This window comes from Bombus pyrosoma, linkage group LG13 (genome assembly GCF_014825855.1).
Source record: "Bombus pyrosoma isolate SC7728 linkage group LG13, ASM1482585v1, whole genome shotgun sequence".
Lineage (NCBI taxonomy): Eukaryota > Metazoa > Arthropoda > Insecta > Hymenoptera > Apidae > Bombus > Bombus pyrosoma.
In genome coordinates, this window is record NC_057782.1 from 5,301,118 (window position 1) to 5,319,763 (window position 18,646).

The 18,646-nt window shown below is 43.0% G+C and overlaps 1 protein-coding gene across 17 annotated transcripts in view; it reads left to right on the plus strand.

Moving 5' to 3' along the window:
* Positions 1 to 18,646, plus strand: part of LOC122574326 (forkhead box protein P1-like) — a 247,811-nt gene that overhangs the window by 35,571 nt on the left and 193,594 nt on the right. For 2 of the 17 annotated variants that reach the window (XM_043741796.1, XM_043741798.1), the window contains exon 1: positions 3,029 to 3,669. The exons of the other annotated variants lie outside the window; for them this stretch is intronic. The gene's annotated coding sequence lies outside the window, so the exon portion shown is untranslated. Of the gene's footprint in view, positions 1 to 3,028; positions 3,670 to 18,646 lie in introns of those variants that run through there. 17 annotated transcript variants of the gene reach the window in all.

Sequence of the window (18,646 nt, forward strand, 5' to 3'; positions counted from 1 at the left end):
GTCGCCTCGACGACAATTTCCCAGATATCCCGGTGCATCATGAATAATATCGCGATAAGGCTATCAAATCGAATATGTTTGGATCCGTTCCGACGTTAACTAGGTAATTTGGGTAATCGAAGGGTGACGTTGAAGTTACCTAATGCGAAAACCATCTTTTTAGACTGCGAACATCAACGGCGACATTTATATATTTGCTCGCGCTTCGTTTTTGTAAATAGTATTTTTAGAAGATGTTTGATCTATTATAATAGTCGAAATGTCAAGCAGTATTCGCATACGGAGTTCTTGTAGGAAGATGATTTCAAAAATTGTTACGAATATAATGTCTACTATTTGCTCATCGTCAACCTCGCTCCCCCTCCTCTCTCTCTCTCTCTCTCTTTCTCTCTTTTTTTGGCTTTTTGCTAACGTCGCGCAGAGAATCGCATAGTTTCTTTTCGAAAAAAGAGAGAAGAGAGCTTTCTCCGTCGACGTCATTGTGCAGAAGGACGAAAGTACCAGAATCGCAGCGTACAAAGAGCGTTTCACGTTCCCTATGGGACACCGAGGAGCGATTCGCGGGGATGGGCTCAAAAAAAGCCGATCATTATCCACTCGTTCTGCATTGGTCGCGTTACCCGATGCAACCTCGTTTGCAACGACTTTCCTCTCTCCTCTACTATAATAGAGATTCTGTACGATGCTGGACATTGGGAGCGACCGCCGTATTAAAACCCATTCGTGTTTGAGCTCGTGATCCCATCGCGTATCAATTATTACGCAGATTTGTACACAAAGGGGGACGGCTGGTGTGCCGCCCAATATAAACCGCAATAATCGTCTGCATCTACTGTCTTGCAATTCGAATCATGCTCTCTCGACATCGCGACGTTTCATCGTCGTCGGTGGCCGAATAACTACGCTCGAAAGTATATTCGATCGTGTAAGAAAATTCCATATGAAAATGCAATTTCTCTTGTGTGGTCGTTCGACGATGAAAAGGTCGCTAAAATTATACGGCGTTTTAATATAAGATAAAACAAATCACAGGTTAAAGAAAATCACTCGGTAAAAGAAAATCTCGTCGCGTGAGTCAGCGTACCGACGGCATGGAAACGAAAAGCGTTTCCATCGACTTGAATTCGCTTCATGCGACTGCATCGTAATAAAATTAAAATACAGGGCGTGGTAGCTGTTCGCGATAACTTTCGAGCCGCTGGAAGATCGAAGTGTGAAAAACGGAATAGGGAATGGACGAATATTAAATAGGATGGTGTAACACGACACCGGGGTCTATGCAAAAATCTACCTCAACACACCTTGCACTCATCTAGCGTAAAATCGTGCAAGCGTTGGCAGATATTCGAGAATAACGGAAGTTTCTTCAGGGTCGAATATCGCGGTGTCAATAGGAGAAAACTTGGTCACCTCGTCGCGACAGTGAAAAGAGTCGATCATGACCAGACCATACCGCGTTGGTTACGATGTATCTCGGCGCAACAACGCCGGTGACATAATAGAGCGACATCGCAATCCGTAGTGAACTGCGAGCGACGGCATATCAAAATGTAGATCGGTCTTGTTTGAATTCGCGGTTCTATCATGAATCAATTACCGCGCAGATTTGTACACAACGAGGATCGCGACGAAAGCTCGCGCGTGAAGGATGAGGGACATAAAGAGGGATTCGCAAACAGGCGAAACGGTTGTGGGTCGTGGGTGCGTAGATACGTGCCTGTACGCTGGTGTTCACCTGTGTTGTTGATGCATAGGCAAACGTCAACTAGAGGCTCTACTCGAGCGTAGAGCCGTAACGTTTTTACATGGATGCTTCTTTATCGTCGTTCATCGACTGTTCCTTTTTTTTTCTTTTTCTTCTTTACTTCAATATTTCTCTGCGCGATAATCATTCCATCCAACTTCGCCTATTCGACGAAACGACGTAAGTTCTTCGTCGTCGTCGTCGCAGTCGCCATCGCCGTCGCCGTCGCCGTCGTGTTTAAAGAACGAATATTCCAGGCTGGTTAAATCACCTTTATTCCTCGTGAAGTGGACAAGTTCTTCTAAAAACATTCATCCTATCGATGATGCCAAAAGGAAGTCTTAACTATGTATTCTGTATCGGTTACCGCGAACCGGTTCTTAGAGAGCGATTTCCTCTGGATGTGTCGCGGGTACGTCTTTGTCATAAAAATTTAGAACGTTTTGAGAAACAAGTTCCATGTAACCCGTTCAAGCGGAACGTGGGAAACTATCGAAATATTTTTTTCATTAATTTCGAGATACGTCGTGGTCGATTGTAACGTAGAAACGCTTTGAATATCTGTTCGTAACGTATAGGCTGTCAGGACAGTGAATGGTTACGCAACACATCCAGCCGAGTACCCAAATCTAATTTGAACGAGTCAAAGCTAACGAAGAGTTGTTTTCGCGTGGAAGTGTATTTATAACGGCAGACTCATTTTGAACCCGGTCGTGTTAACTCTTTCTTTCTCGAATCATCTCTCCCTTTGATGATCCGACCAGCCAGCCGTTTTAGAACGTAACTATTCGCACTATACGCGAAACGATTCAGACGACGGATTCCCAGAATCTTCGAAGCTCGTGTGATCTTCCGCGACAGAGGAAAACAATCAACACGCTAGATACTTTACCCCTTTACGTTGCATTGACAAACAGTGTATTTATGAAGTGTAGAACCATGTCACCGAGCCAGACGGATGGCGATATTATCTCCAAGTATGCTGATAAGCGTACATTCAGTACAGGAATAAATAACTACTAGCGGTCTGGAAAAATTATTGCAACCTAAACTGCCTTATCTATCTCGATTTCGATTGGTCGCCGTGGATAATCAGAGTATACCACTGTTTACGAGTTTGCCGAAACGGGTATAGAACTTCCTCCATCCTGGCTCGATTTGTATTTTCTGACAAACCGTCTTATCGCTCTCTCACTTTCTAGACTAAATTCGATAGCTCCCTCGTTCGGATAACAGTGGTGTACTTTTACCAAGTGTAATCGTTTTCGTCCTCTGGAGCTTTCTACACGTGCGGATCGTTCCGAGCGTTTACTTAGAGAAGAGACAGGTTGTAAAATTCCTTTTTCGACGTGGTGGAGGTGGCAGTATCGCATCGTTGCATTCAATCGAAGAAACATAATTCTCCTCGCGATACCCACGCAGTTCACTTTAAATTCCTCTCAGCCAGTGTGGTCTTATCAGTTCGGCGACACCGTCTGTCTGCCGTTGAAAGAGATTGAAGAAGTCTTCGGAAGACAGTGGACGATACGCGTTCCAGTTTTCCTTCTTTTCGAGTTAAATTATCGCAACGCTCGCCGTTTTTCTTTCAAAAAGTTTGCATCGCTCGTCGCGAGTGTTTCATCTCGTCCAACGATAGTCGAGTTAAATTTTAACATCGACGCTGCATGCGTGTGTCAATAGAAACGTGCGTGGAGAAAAGTGATCGAATAGAGAACGACTTGAGAGAACAGTTGCGCGAAGAAAACATTCGTTTGGTCGAAAGATTCAGAAACATTTTCGCAAAACTGGATCTTTCTGGGTTTCTTATGTTCCACGTTCTGGTATTCACAAGCTCGATCGTGCAAGAGCTACAAATGTGCTTCTTCATTGGATGGCGCGAGGGCGGCATAAAAATTCCTAATTTGTGAGCCAAAGGAGCTGAGAAGGTTAGTTCTTTTCAATTCTAATTCTCTAACCACCGTCTTATCACGAAGTATCGACGAATATATTCACTACGTATACATATATACACTAACGTGTATAGAATGATGATCCCTCGTTAGAATAATCAAGACGCAGAATCCATCGGTAGAAAAATAATTCCGCGTCGGCGAGATTCATGAAAAGAGACTCTCCTTACTCTACCTTTTGCATCAGTTTCTTATCTGAAACCACTATTGTTTGCACAATATTGTTGTACCGAAGATAAGTGTCCCATGCGCTCATTATACAACCGCGCGTTTATTTACCTACGTCGTCTCTACAGATTTCACAATCGTCGCGAAATATTTAGCAATCGTATGCAATTTCGCACTTGTGACTCTCTCCAGCTACAATAAAATCAAAAACAATCTCATGCAACCTTATGAATAAACAGGATTTTTATTCTTTATCACGTTCATTATGTGTGACGTGGATTCCAGTAAGCACGTATTTTTATGTTTACGACCGATACTTACGTGAAAAATCACGAAGTCATGAGAAAGAGATATCGAAAAATGAGATATAAAGTTTTCAAATCTACAGCCAAGTATTGTATGAAATCTATTCGTTAGCGTGCAGCAGAGTAGGAACTGAATAAAAACCGGATTTTTAATGAACAGTGTTAACTATACGATACTACGGCAGAGAACTAGATCGTTCATTAATCTACATGTATGTATTCGCAACGATTATCGAAACGTTAGAGGGAAACAGCGATGAAAGCGACAAAGTCGAAGATGGAAGAGCGTCGAAGGACAGCTCGTTTCCATCCATCCCGTTTGTGTGAAGTGGAGGGACACGATCGCGTCAGGAGATGCACGCGATAGAAAGAGACTGTAGGAAGATGACATAATCCCACTCGCGCAATTTGCGAAACAGATTTACGCGTGGGACGGACTCCAGCGCGCGGGCATTTATGATAATGTGTAGCGCGGTTTACTGGTCGCGACTCTCGACGCTGGTTGCGCCGAGCCGCGTCTCGTCGCATGTATACGACGCGTGCACGTATAAATTCGCGTTGACTATTCGCTCGCGCGCGTTCGATACATTCTATCGCGGGTGTGTGTATGCTGTTGGTATAGTACGTGTGTATAGATGATAGGAGCGTCGGGACGACACGGACTGTGGTATGAGACATGTGTGGAGATACGTACGTGGTTGTTCGCTCGCGAATCCTATTTAACGTTGTCCCTGATGCCCCGGCTGACGCACACGGCTACGTAGTCATATGAGCACACGCACGTGCACGCTGCACGATGCACGATGCTCCGTGTATCCCCGCTGGCGGGGAAAGAGGGTGACCGGGATAATCGTGCAAGACGATTGGTAGCTTCCTGTCGGTCACGTGACCGGCCTGCATCGCGGAACGACAGTGCATGGGGCTGCAGAGGATGACATTCGTTGCACTCACCCAGTGCCGTTAAGTAGCTGGATAGGATGCAGCCGCGGATTAATGGTTACGGATACATCTTGGATGCAATGATTTGTTGGCTTTTATCGCGACGAATCGCCAGAAACGGCACGGGACGAGTGTTAGGCTTCTTCATCGTGGCTACCCGACGGGATTAATGATATCTGCTTGTTGGAAGTACCGTGTTATTTACGCTATAAATTCGTCCGGGCCACTCGAACTGCGTATTAAATTATTGCGGATACATTTTAAGAGAGTAATTTAGAACGACGACGTTCTCTTCCGTGCCAATTTTCAGACGAACGCACGACGATGGTCCGGTTACCATCCTCCGCGATCCATCGTCATCCGACTGGTCGATTTATCAGTATTTTTACCGACTTTCCGTGAAACTGAATCGCGTTAATTTCGTTGTATTTTCGCCACCGCGATCGATTACGGATTCTGAAGCGGAGCTGCGACCGCGTTATAGACATCAATTTCCCGACCCCTGTCACGTATCGTTCACGAACGTTTCGTGTGATGCTCGTCAACGTCGATTGCTCCCAGCTTCGTACACGGAAACTCGATTCAACCAGGTGCATTCATATCTTGTCCTCTTAGCTGCTAGAACATTAACCAATCCGCAGATTTCAATCGTTCTAAAAGTTTCACGCATAAACATAATCACATTTCGATTCGTTTCGAACGTCGAAATAAAATTTTGAATATGGATGAATTTATAGTATATACGATCTGCATATTCTTTTTTATTTAATATCGAATTACGTTTATCGATAAAACGTTTATTGTTCTTCGGAAATGATAACGATTTCGTGTCTCGGCATCGTTCGATCTACAGCTGTTTAAAATAATTCGACTAGCATCATCGAGATATCGTATCGTAACGGTATCACGCGGCAGAAAAAAAAGTAGAGATTAGCTGCGCCGTTGATGCCCCGCAATATCGTGCCATCTATTTTGTAATAGAAACAACGGAAGAGCCTAATTCCGCGAGGTTGCTCTCGTCCTCCTCGCCATTAGATGTGTAGATACATGTCGGCGCGCATGATGCCATTCCTATCTACCTATACTTACTTACCTAGCTACCTACCTACCTAATTATACCGAGTGGTCCACTCGAAGCGATAAGCGATTTACATACCGAACGACGCGATGGATTTACCGCTCGCCTGTGTACCACGTATACGCGACTCTCTGTTGAACCAAAAGACTTTGCTCCATTTTGCTCCTATTCTGGGAAGTCTGACAAAGAATTCGAGCTCGTTCCGATACTACTATACACCGCCGCTGTTTCTATTCGATTTTCTCGGAGCGTCGAGGTCGGTGCGTTGCCGTGGAAAATAATTAACGAAGTGAATGGTATATTCTTGAACGACGGTATTGTGCATTTGATATATAATTTAAGAGTTCTATTTTTTTCCTTAATAGAGAATTGATGAAAAATATAATAACCGGGAGATCGATGGGTTATAAATAATAGAAATATAGGTTATAGCATTATTTATATTTGGCTTAATTACAACCTTGAAATCGGTTTAACGTCATAAATATCGCGAATCTGTTATGAAATGGCAGCGCGAATATGCAAAGACAATTTCTCGACCAGTATAAATCTTTAAGCGGTACACGACAACTTCGCTTAATAATTGATAAGTAAATAATTCATTCGAGGTGGTGAACACGACCGTGCCAAACGATGAGACAGATTTACTGTTCGTCCCTCTACCAGACGCATTTGCTCTTTGCTCCATTCCTAGCGACTTTGGTATATTTCGCCTCGCGGTCACGGAAGTTTCAAGTATAGTTAGCCAAGTGTACTAAGCATCGGTATGTATGTAGCTGGCTCTCATCGGTTCATTTATTTTACGCGATCGGGCCACTTAATATCGCGACCGAGTCACGGCAAAATACTAATTTTACCACCACTCCGCGGCGGAAGAAGTGCAGGTATACGTGCGATATAAATTTTGAGAAAATCTAAATTTTTCATCGTCGCGATTCGGTTCGGGAATATTCCGTACGAATAACTCATAAGCAACGCGATTTAATAGCGTACATACGCGCCGAGAAACTTGTTTAACGCACGACACGTTTCGTTTTCAAAGATTCGATGTGCAATTTCGTTTCGATACTCGTCGCTGGCTGGAGATCTCGCTGGCCGATTTAATCTCGCGAGATTAGAATATCGGCTAGTGAACCAATGACAACAAGATTCTATTTCAAACGATGGTTATTCTTAGATTCGCGTAAATTTAATTGCGACAGCGGTAGCGACGTATATCTCCAAACATGTATCGTGCTTGAAATATGACTTGGAAGTATAGTGCAACGGCAATTATTTAATTCGGTTAATTATTGCTCTTAGAGCAAGACATTTCCAAAGATATATCGCTGAAATATCGTTGTCTATAATTGCGCAAACCCGAAACTCGGACGTTAGTAATCTTATATAGAAAAGTGCGAAATAATATTGTTTAATTGGTTGCATATTTCACGGAAAGCGGGGAAGAAGCGGAAGTATACGTTGAAAAAAAGTCATGAAGTTTTATCATTCTTCCGTATGGGTTTCTGTTTCTTTTTCTCTTCCTCTATCTTTATAGAAGAAAAAGGGGGAAAAAAGAAGAAAAGAAATGGTAGAGTTAGTAAAGTTAATATTTTTAAAGGAATAATGAATTCAGTAACCCCAGACTGGGAGCACCGCACGTCCCAGCTTTAAATCTTTTCTGTAAATAGATTATGGCGCAAGATAATGAAAAATTTGCCAGCACCGTGCGCCTAAGTTCAACGCTCGTTCCTTTGAACTTTCTTTTTCGGGTCCGCCTGCTTTCTTTTTCAAGATTTCACTCCCTGCAGATTTATGTCTCTCATAGTCACCTCTATTTTCCTGTCATTATTCATACAATAATCGCCGTATCGTTAAACTATCGCGTAACTCATCGTATTCTATAAATTCTTCGAAGCATTCGAAACACCTAATATACGTACATACGTACATATATCTGATTACTAACAGTCGAACACACCTTGTACGGTACATTTTCCATTCTCGCGTACTCGAAGAGAATCTCCTCACAGAAATGAAACGTTGAACAACACGAAATGCAATATTATCGTGCGACTTGTTCTCTGTATACAAGTCGAGATAAGATAACGCATACTCACGGAGAATCACATGATTAGAGTAATCGAGGCATACTTGTCTTCAATCGCCGGTTAGTTAGCAAGGAGAAAATTGAAATATGAATCATCGAGTACATAATCGTGCTCTAAATAACTCAACCAACCGTCTTGCGTGTATACGGGAGGAACGAAACAACTCTGCGGCTCGTGCTCGTTTCTTTCTAGTTCCCTCTCCGCGTTCCACGTCTTTTCCTTTCATCCACTATCTGCTGCATGCTCGTTATATTACATTTTTCTTGCTCACGCTCCACGCCCATGATTCTGTTTCGTACGGTGAAACGGCGAGTAACTGGAAAACAGAGATACAATACTCGCGCGATCGTCCCTGCGTCGTCGTTACGCGTGTCTCATTATACCATGCCGTACGAGGAAACTAATTAGTTGAGATAAGCCAGGCTTTAATTCGCGGGCAAACACTGTAAATACCTCGATGCATCTGGACGCAGAACTATGAATAAATTTAGGCGTGTACGGTGTTAGGAGAGAGCGGTGCGTTACATAGGCAGTACACGGCTAGTGGTTCGTTCTCGTTGATAAATTCATGTTTGCCCGTGTTTGAATGTACCATTGATGAGAGGTAGAAATGGTCAACGTTGGCCAAGAAGTTGCTGCTGGCTCGAGTCTCTCGCGGACATCAGTATTAATAGTTATGAATCTAGAATAGAACGGACCACAGAGCTGTTATGTAGATACGCGAGCTGTAAGAGCTTGGTCATCGGCGTGCACGTTTTATGGTCGGCCGATACGAGCCGATCGAAAGAGTTTATTCTCGCCACAGGTCGACGACAGAATAGTAGCCATCGACGAATATCGCGCAACGAGACATAAGAAAGAGGAAAACGACTGAGATTGCTCGGCGATGGGGAGACCGACGAAGAAAATCTTCCCGGAAGTTCGCGTATGAGTCGCCCTAAAGTTTACGCGGGACGCGTTGGGAATACCATTAGGGTTAATGATCTTAACGAGGCTGAATGCGAGGAACAGAGACATTACGATGCATCGGGAGTAAACTGATTCCGTTGAGGCTTGCATTTATGCTCCCTTAGTGCAATTAGTAGGATGCGAAAGTTCATGTACCGAACCGGGGGATCGCGTTTCTGCATAGAAAAGACGCTTGTACGGTTTATCGCGCGATAAAGTTGAACGTGACACGTATCCTCCCAGGTTCTTTCGATGAGTGTATAAACCGTGATAATCTGATCGAAGCAGCATTCGTGTAGAGGTTGTTGGGTGCGACTGTTCTTGCGAAATTAATCGATTTCCAGCTAGCTTAAGGGATGAACATTCCTTGGCCGATCGTGCCTGTTTTTTAGTGTTGGTCGATCCGTCTGTGTTCAACTGGCTATTTATAGATCAGTCTCCTTAGCGGCTACGAGTCGGCGAGAACATTGGGCAGCCTTCTTCCTCCGACCACCTTAGGCCGCTGCTTTGGTTCTCCAACTTCTCTCCGTCTTTTCTTCTTTGCGTCATTGAAATGCGTGCTACGGTAATGGAAACGTTCTCCTATCTCTCTAAATGGCTGCTACCACGATAGCGCAGCGCAATTTAATCGAGAGAGCCCAGTCAGTTGCACTGTTGGGATAAAAAATCGTTCAGAGCAACGATAATACCTATACGTTATCATTTTTCTTTTCTCTCGAGAATGGTGTCCGGCTGGAGAACCACTGACTTTTCGAGCGACGCGCGCAAATACGATTATCACAATAGCAGAGGCTTGTCTGGCTGACGGAGTCATTAGTACAGTCATTATATTACACGTAACGAATTACACAAGAAGGTATCTCGTATCTATACGATGCAGAGGTATCCGATTATTCGAATGTCGCGAGCGTGACGGTTCGATCTGAATCGAATGTACATGGTTCGAAAAGGGCGCGTACAGCGATAGGAAGAGAGAGAGAGAGAGAGAATAGAGAGTAGTATGTCGTTAGTATTGTTGTTCGTTGATCGAGCCGTTCACGGAGCATACAGGTTCGAACCTTTGACGCGGTATGTCACATCGTTATAAAAAAGTAATAATAAAGAGCACCAAGTATAACGACGGCTAGGATTTTGTACAGGATCGTCGAACCGCGAATATGTGAAGTGGTTCCGGGATACGGCTGACTTAGGGGTTTCGAATCAGCCCAGGGTGCTAGGCAGCAAGAGGGGGGGGGGAGATGAAGAGAGAGAAAGAGAGAGAGATAGAGAGTGGAATGACGACATGGGTATTGGTGGAGTACGCGCGCGCTTACTAGGCGACCGATTGTAATTATTTTTCCCCGATGACTTTGCCCTCAATGATTGTGCCTCTGCACACGGTGAATTGATACTGAGAATCCCCTCATCAGCCGCTTCTCTATACGGTTAAAACGATGCGGCAAAGTTAAACGCTACCGGACCGTGTCAGGAAAAGAGTGTTCTTCGCGTGTCGTGCACAAGCAATGATTGGTCTGCCTGGACAGGAACAGGGCTAGAAATCATTGGCATCGGGTTCATTCATTCGAGCACCGGCGGTAGTCGGGGGAAAAAAGAATTTAGGCACGACAAGTAGATGGGTAGGAAGGAACGTATAGACACAGCTATGTATAGGTACGTACCAGAGAGTCAGTGTCACCAGAGAGGATACTCGAGCGTGATTATTTTTTACTCCTTATGAAATACCATTTCCGCGCGACCGCCGCAAGATGGTAACGGAGCTTACATCCTCGCGCCACAAGCTCGTTACATACTTGCTTCTTTTCAGATAATAGCGATGCAATTGGATTCCCATTTTCTTTGGTCGCTTCTTTGCGTGATCGCGCGAAAATATCCTCCGTCGCCTGGGCGAAAGATTATAACGATCGTATTATTCGTTCGTATCGATAATGCACGATGGAGTCACTTGCGCTTTCCATTATCTCGCCCGTTACGAGCGCTCGAGATATCTTGTCCATTGGGATATTGTCGAACGATAATTAAAGCGAAAGTTGAATACGATAACGCTAGGAGATTCGTAGTATAGACTGTTTCAGCGACTAGTTTCATTCCTGTTTTCCGCAATTTTTCTGTAAATTATACGACGATTCTTATCAGATGCTTAAATTACGTGGAGATTCGCTAAAACGCCGACCAGTAGCCTATCACTTACGATGACGTTATGTAAGCAGAATCCTAAGAGGCAGAGAACGTTCTTGTCTAACCATATTCAGCTTATCTCGGTTGTTCTGTTATTTACCTGATTACGGGCCAATTAACTCGCAATCGAGAAAGAGGTTGAGGGAAATCGATGATCGAACCTGCCTCCTGTATTCGCGTATAGAATTCTATAGCGACACGATACAGCGTAGTGATACCGAAGCGCGACTAGCATTCATTCGCCAACTATTTCGTTGGATAATCTGTTTGGAGCGCGGGACGAGAGTGAACGGTCTCGCGATCGGGATTTTAAACGGAGAGTTGTTTGACCCGTTCGAATCGGCACGAGGAATTTCTCCTTACCTTGTATTTTATCTTAACGCCGGTGAAAGTATAGAAACATTGTTATCCACGTATTTGGTATATAAACATCGAATTTCCTCGTTTTATCAATCGGAAAATAGTTCCGCCCGAAGAAAGTTGTCGGTGAAAGTTAAAATATTGGGAAACGATCTAAATCGAGTTTTTATTGACTCGTTTTATAGTTAAACATTTTTATATCGATCGTTTAAAGTATCACGATTCCGCTGATCTCGGATAGTCGATGAATTATTTAACGTCTGATCGTTTGCTTGATCGTTCCGTAATTGCAGTCTGTCAAGATTCTTTGTAGCTTGCCAACGTTTGTTGAAAAAGTAATGAGAGTAATCAATTCCTCGGTTTCCCGATTAGTATATAAAACACACACACGCACGCGTATGCCGTGACGGAAAATAAGACGGTTACGTGGTCTACGGGACACAGCGTGGCTGGCGTCACAGGTGTTAAATATTAAGTCGAGTCACAGAGAATGGACGTTTCAGAAGTCGTGCCAGACATTGCCACGCTTTCATTTAGTTTATGATATTTAAATGAAGCTACGTCTGTCTCTGTGCCATAATGCGATATAACAACCGGTAGCACCGTGACATTACACACGAATGAATTATTCGATCATACATCACAACCCTTTCGTGAATTATTCAGCCGTATCTCTTCAAGATGTATCGCGTATCGGGACAATTGCTTGCACACGAATTTAATCGTCTCAAAGAAAGCCTGGGGATTAATAACGAAAGTGTAGATTTCACGATACTTTGATAGCAACAGAGGAGAGAAAATAACTTCTTCTTTTTTATACATCCGACCATAAATGAGGCTCCTGCGTGGTACGCTCGAGGGTTGGAATATGATTAGTATGTCGTTATAGAAGCATCGGCTTGGATACTTAAATTAAGTTTATTGGGCAATTTTCACGGCGTTACGTCCTCCTTGGCGCGACCCTCGTAAAAGATAAAGTCAGCCCGTTGTATCGAGACCGCTCGAGGTGACTTTGCGATTCTAACATTTTCTCCCCAGACTGTTTCCTATTAAAAACTCTGAAAGTTAATGAACGCGATTACGATGTTCGAGAAGTGGCAGATGTATATACGTTCCGGAAAAAATTGCCAGGGTTTGCGCCACAGGAAGACAATAAACAATGGGAGTAAACGTTTCATTCTCGTTTTACAGAGTTTTACGAGAGCTCCAAGTTCCAAGTTCTTTCCCTTCTCGCCAACGTTCGTTGTGGTATCCCTCTGATATTTCCTAAACAATTAAAATCCTCCCTCTAGAGAATAGTTTCTTCTTGGTTTACGTAAGATTAAGAAGTATCCAAGAATTCGGCCATGCGAACAATATCGTTTTGGCTGTTGATTCAATGGACCACGTCGTATGAAATGTATTCCCCTGGTTTTCACAAGATGAAATCGAGGTTGGTCCGGCTCGATTATTTCCAATGAGCGATCGCACTTTCGTAATTAGTCGGTGGAAGAGCGGTTCGCCACTTCTTAATCCCGCATCGATTGGCGAAAGTTACCCCTAACTACTGGTTGGTGGAATTTTTCTTCCTCTCCGCGCTCTGGTCTGCCCAGAAATCCGGAAAATCGTGAAAAATGCTTTAAATTCGTGGCGATTTGATTGATCGTGTTAATAAGAAAGTTTCCTTCCTTTCTTTGGCGTCCTTCATTCATTGGCGGGAGGGGGCGGGACGGGATGAGAAAATGCGAAAAAAGCTCCTTATCGATCGGTCGATACACCATTGATTCAACGTGATTGATGACAGACTTGGTTTTCGTTTAGCTGTAAATGCGTGCGATTTATTTAACATCTTCATTGTGTTATAGAAAATTCACAGGTATACGAAAGTAGTTAGAAATGCACATAATATGCAATTATGTAGAGTATTCGTTACAATATTTTGTAGATGAAACGAATCTCTATTTGGGTTCCATTTCTTCAGTTATATTTACAAAAGAGCGAAGCTGTATAAAGATCTGCAGTCTAGTTATTTGTACGGTGCAAATTTGAATGAGGAGGATGTGAAATAAAAATGATAAAATTAGGAAAAAATGTTTCATTAATGATTCATATCAAATACACATATGCAGAGTATTACAATATAGAGACAAATCCGTATTGTATAAAAATGATTTGTTTACACGCAGAAGTATAAGAAATGAAAATCCGAGACGAAAATGTTTTGCCCGGAAACAGGAGTAAAATTGCGGCTCGGTTGTAAAGCGGCGCGTTATAAAGCAGTCGGAAATTACCAATTAATAATATATTAAACAAGCAATTTGTGTTTTAGTTGAGTAAAAGAAGTCTCGGAAGTTCGGTGCCGTGCATTAATTATTGCCGCGATAAGTCGCTGGTTTCTCTCCCTTCTTCCTTAGTTTGTCCTTCCCTTTCTTCCAGATTTACGATAAAAAGCATCGAGTAATCCTTCTCGAGGAAATTTCTTACGCCCGATCGAGCCTCGATAAATATCGAATGGAACCACGGAAGGACGAGATATTTATAGCTATTTTTCCATCGGCCCAGCTTTCCTGACGGTTTTGAGAAAAGACCAAAAGAGGACAATAAGAATTATTCATTCCTTTTGTGCCCGATTGAATTCAGAGGAAACCGTTCGAATCATCTTACAATCTGCTGTCTGCTTAAGAGTTGCACCTAATTGGCAGCGTTGTCCTGCCTGCTAAATTGCAGACAATGCATACTTTGTAATGTTATGCTACTATTATACCGATATTCTCTTCCGCCTCGTTTATTTTCTTGTATTGCTCTTTAAGGCTGCGGGGATCTGTTATTATCAAGAAATTCGTTTCCAACTCTTCCTTTATTCTTCGTTACAATATTTCGTTGTTTTCTACAACCGGAGAGAAGCATTGTCGGAAAGCTCGATAAAGAATACCGAGAAGAGAGTGTCGAGAATTTTGAGATTTCGGTTTCCCCTAAGTGACGGTCAAGCAACACTCGATTCTCGACGCAGCTTTTAGTAACTGTATCAATTCTCGGTCGTTTCACTAAATCGTGTCCCTCGATCGCCTTCGACCGAAGTCGTTGGAAAATTTAGGGTTGGTAGCACGAGTAGGTGGGGACGGTTAGGAGTGGACCCTTTTACCGGGGGCAAACACAAAATGCATTATTTATTGCCCGTAGCGACTGGCAATTCATCGAATTCCCGCTAAAAGTGAAAGAGTTGAGGTCGAGGGTTGTCGGTGGCGCAACGCAAGGTGCGTTCGCCGGGAACGAACGTCAGGGGTGGAGTTAAGTGGCACCTTTCCCCCTCTCCTTTTGCGCATTCTCACGTATGTACACGCGTTTTTTCGCTCCCTGACAGAACGACTCCCGATCGCTTTCTCGTCAATTTTTCGCCCAGTTAATGGCTCATAGCACGTACGTATTCATACTCGGAGTCAAACATCTAGATCTTAGACTATCGCGATCAGCCTTTCGTTTTATTCGTTGAATATCCTCGAGAACCTGGCAGTTTAATTCAAACTTTCTCTTTGTATCCGGGGAACAAATGGTTCGTAAGTTTTCGAGGCACTAATTGCGGGAGGTAAGGAAGCAGGACGAGGCTCGATGGAGCTGTAAAGTGTGCCGTAAGGGAACGCTCGAAGGGAATCGGAATAAACATTCGATCCTGCCTAGATCTTTCCTTTCTGGTATCTTCGATGTCTCTCCTTCTGCTTGTCCCCCTGCATCCCCCGTTCCCCCGTGATTTATGTTAATGTTTTTGTCTGGAACTCTAAATACAAGGAAAGGCGATTCGATTCCTGCCGCGTCAAGTTCGCAGCCCCTTCCGTTTTCTTATGCTGATGCCGATTAACTTAACTGCTTTAAGACGGCAATAAAGGTCGTCGACGCGATTTAACCGGTTTCCTTTTACCATAGAATCGATGCCGTAACGCCCTCGAACGTGAAACCAAAGCTTCAGCCTGCATATTGACGATAATGGGAAAAGTTGTTGGGCTCTTCGATATCTGACTTCTGGTGGGAGTGTCGATCAATCAGTCTACCCGTGATCCAACCGTGATCTTATTTTACACTCTCCTTTTTATTTTTCAATTTCAAATATAATTTTTTCAAATTCTTATTCAAATAATTCTAAGCTCGAGGGGAGAAACACGTAGAAAAATATGGGAAAACGATCGAACGAGGTTCTTAATAATGGCAACGCCTTCTTCAAGCTTCTCAATGTTCTATACTTTTCGAGCAACCCCTATTTTCACCATTACTCTCTTCAACCGCTGCCAATTCTCGACGAAACAAATTGGAAATAATCGATCCTGGCCAAGCCATTAATAATGCTCGATCGACCGTACGATTCTTTAAGTTGGCAAAGTCTGTTTATTGTTTTCCAGAATTGCGATAGGCCCGTTACCAACGAGAAACCACTTGGTATTGGGCAAGTTCGCATTAAACTGACCGAGACCCAATCCCCTGCACCCTGCAGGTACACAGTTTCTGTGGCGCCGGGCTGGTTTCGGAATCTGAGAGAGTTTTCGAGGTCCGGATTACCTTATCTACGGACTCTCACTCGCTCGCTCGCGCCAATTCCTAAACGAAATCCCGCCAGTCCATATACCGGGCCGTTTACGCGACGATTTACCCCTTAAACCATCCTCCGGTGGTTGTGCCTAAGTCCGGTGGGTAGTAATGCGATATACGAACTATCTTATCCGCGTGTCTACCCCTCGTTGTCACGGTCTACGTCATAGTCTCTTCATCAAAATAAAATGACCCGTCACGTATTATAATCCAGTGTGTTTTACAAGAACTCAGCGGTTGATCCTAATGATCAAGCGAGAATAATGTTTATCCGGGTAAATAGCGTGGGACTGTCTTTGACAGAAATGATCGCCTGACACGTGACTACCGTACCATCAAAATTGAACTCGTTGTTCGATAAAAAGGTGATATAAACGTAGTTTTTATAAAAACGAGTATCTGTGAGTATTTCCAAACGATTCCCTTGTGAGTTTCTAAACTTTTATGTATAATCGTAGTAGCGTTTTCAAGTGTACAAGATTTCTTTATCAGAGTTCAAACATACCCACGGTTTTCTCAAGTCAAAGTTATTGACACTTGTAGTAGTACTATCTTTGTACTGAATCTTTCAAATATTATTTATATTTAATTATTCTATTTTGTCATTATATATAATTATATCGTTATATATTTATAATTATTTTATCACACGAAAAAATCAAACGTAGGAATTGATAAGGCAACTGCAACCGTTTCCCAGTTAATAGATGTTCGTTTATACACCGCCGTATCTCAATCGAGCGTTTTCTCGTGCACGTGTAGCCCATCCGGTTGTGAAGCACCGATTTATGATTCATGAAAATAAGAAACGCATATTTTGGCGAAAAATATCGCCGGGCTGCGATTGATTTAAGCCTGATCGTAAAATTCTCGTCTACGTGGGCGATCGAGCAAACACAACAGAGCAACATTGCCTTTTGTTTAAAGAGTTCCCTCTTGTCTCTTCTGGTCTTTATTTTCTATTTTTCAAAAGGATAAAGAAGGACGATCGCGATGTATATTTTTCTTTTCCTTTTTTTGGTCCAGTTCGAAGTGACGGAAAAAGGGATTCCCCTGCACCTGATGCAATTAACTCGCTATTAACGAAGCAGACGTTCGACAGAGGCCCGCCGTTACGAAAGTATAGCTTGCTGTACGTGATTAAAACGGGAATTCGTTATGGGCACACCGAGCACGTCGATAAGATTAATTGATAAATGGCTAAATCGATCGGCTCCGTTGTAGTTTCACTTCGGCTTGGGCTTATCGGGGGAAAGATAAATATCTCGCGGTGCCGTGGTAATGATAATCGAGTTAATTCGAAAATGCGTTAGACCGCCGAGGTGATCTGTGGCAAATTATCATTACAACGACCATATCTCTTGGTTTAGACTATTCGTGCGATTTTTATATCGTATTTAATAATCTCCTGAAAATTATCCGGCGTTACCAATTCGAGTAACGATTAAGAAAGGAACTTGATCAGTCTGAATCTTTTAATCACCGTCGATTTAAAGTCTTTGTCTCATTCAAAGAGAATCTTTTCGGCAAATATCAGGGTAATTATCTTCGAATAGCTTGAAATATTATCTATTTATATCGTTTGAAAGCTGTAAAGACATTAAATGATTAAGTGCGAAGCTAGTTCAACTTTATCAGAGAGTACGATACATTGTATAGAGGAATTTTTATTGTACGAAATCTCTGTATGAACTTGTAAGGCATTTATCATCGTAGATTCGTAATCGTAGTCGATGATTCTCAGAGACGTGTCGCAATCGTTCCACGAAGTGCAACACAAATAAATAAACCGAATGTATGTATAAGACCATTTCTTACCGCTTGTGATGCATCATGTTAATCGAGACAGGAGAGAAAAAAGAGGACAGAAAACAAAAAAGATGATTGAAGTAGAACAGAGAGAAGGGAAACTCGAGTCTGCGTAGTATCATCGCGGGACATCTGTTTGAATAGCCGTGTTGCTCCGATGTTTTCGCTCGAAGAATTGCACTCCACGAGGATTAATCAATCGAATCCACTGATTCCGCGGAAATACAAACTTTCGTTTCTATATTTAAGACATTCTTTCAAAACGGTCTATCGGTCGTAACTCGCGATAAGTCGTGTTGCAAACGAATGCAACGTGTCGACGAGTTACATTCGGATGGAAATTCATATTGCTAAGCGCGTAATAGTCGGTCATAAACATAAACGAATGGCTGTTATCGGCTGATCGTAAAACGGGTCCAAGAAATTGAGCACTCGACATGAAAACGTCGAAACTCATTGACGAGAATGATACTGCGAGTCCGCGTTGACCTGTCAGGTTTTCTGACACGAGGGAATAGAAACAGTGA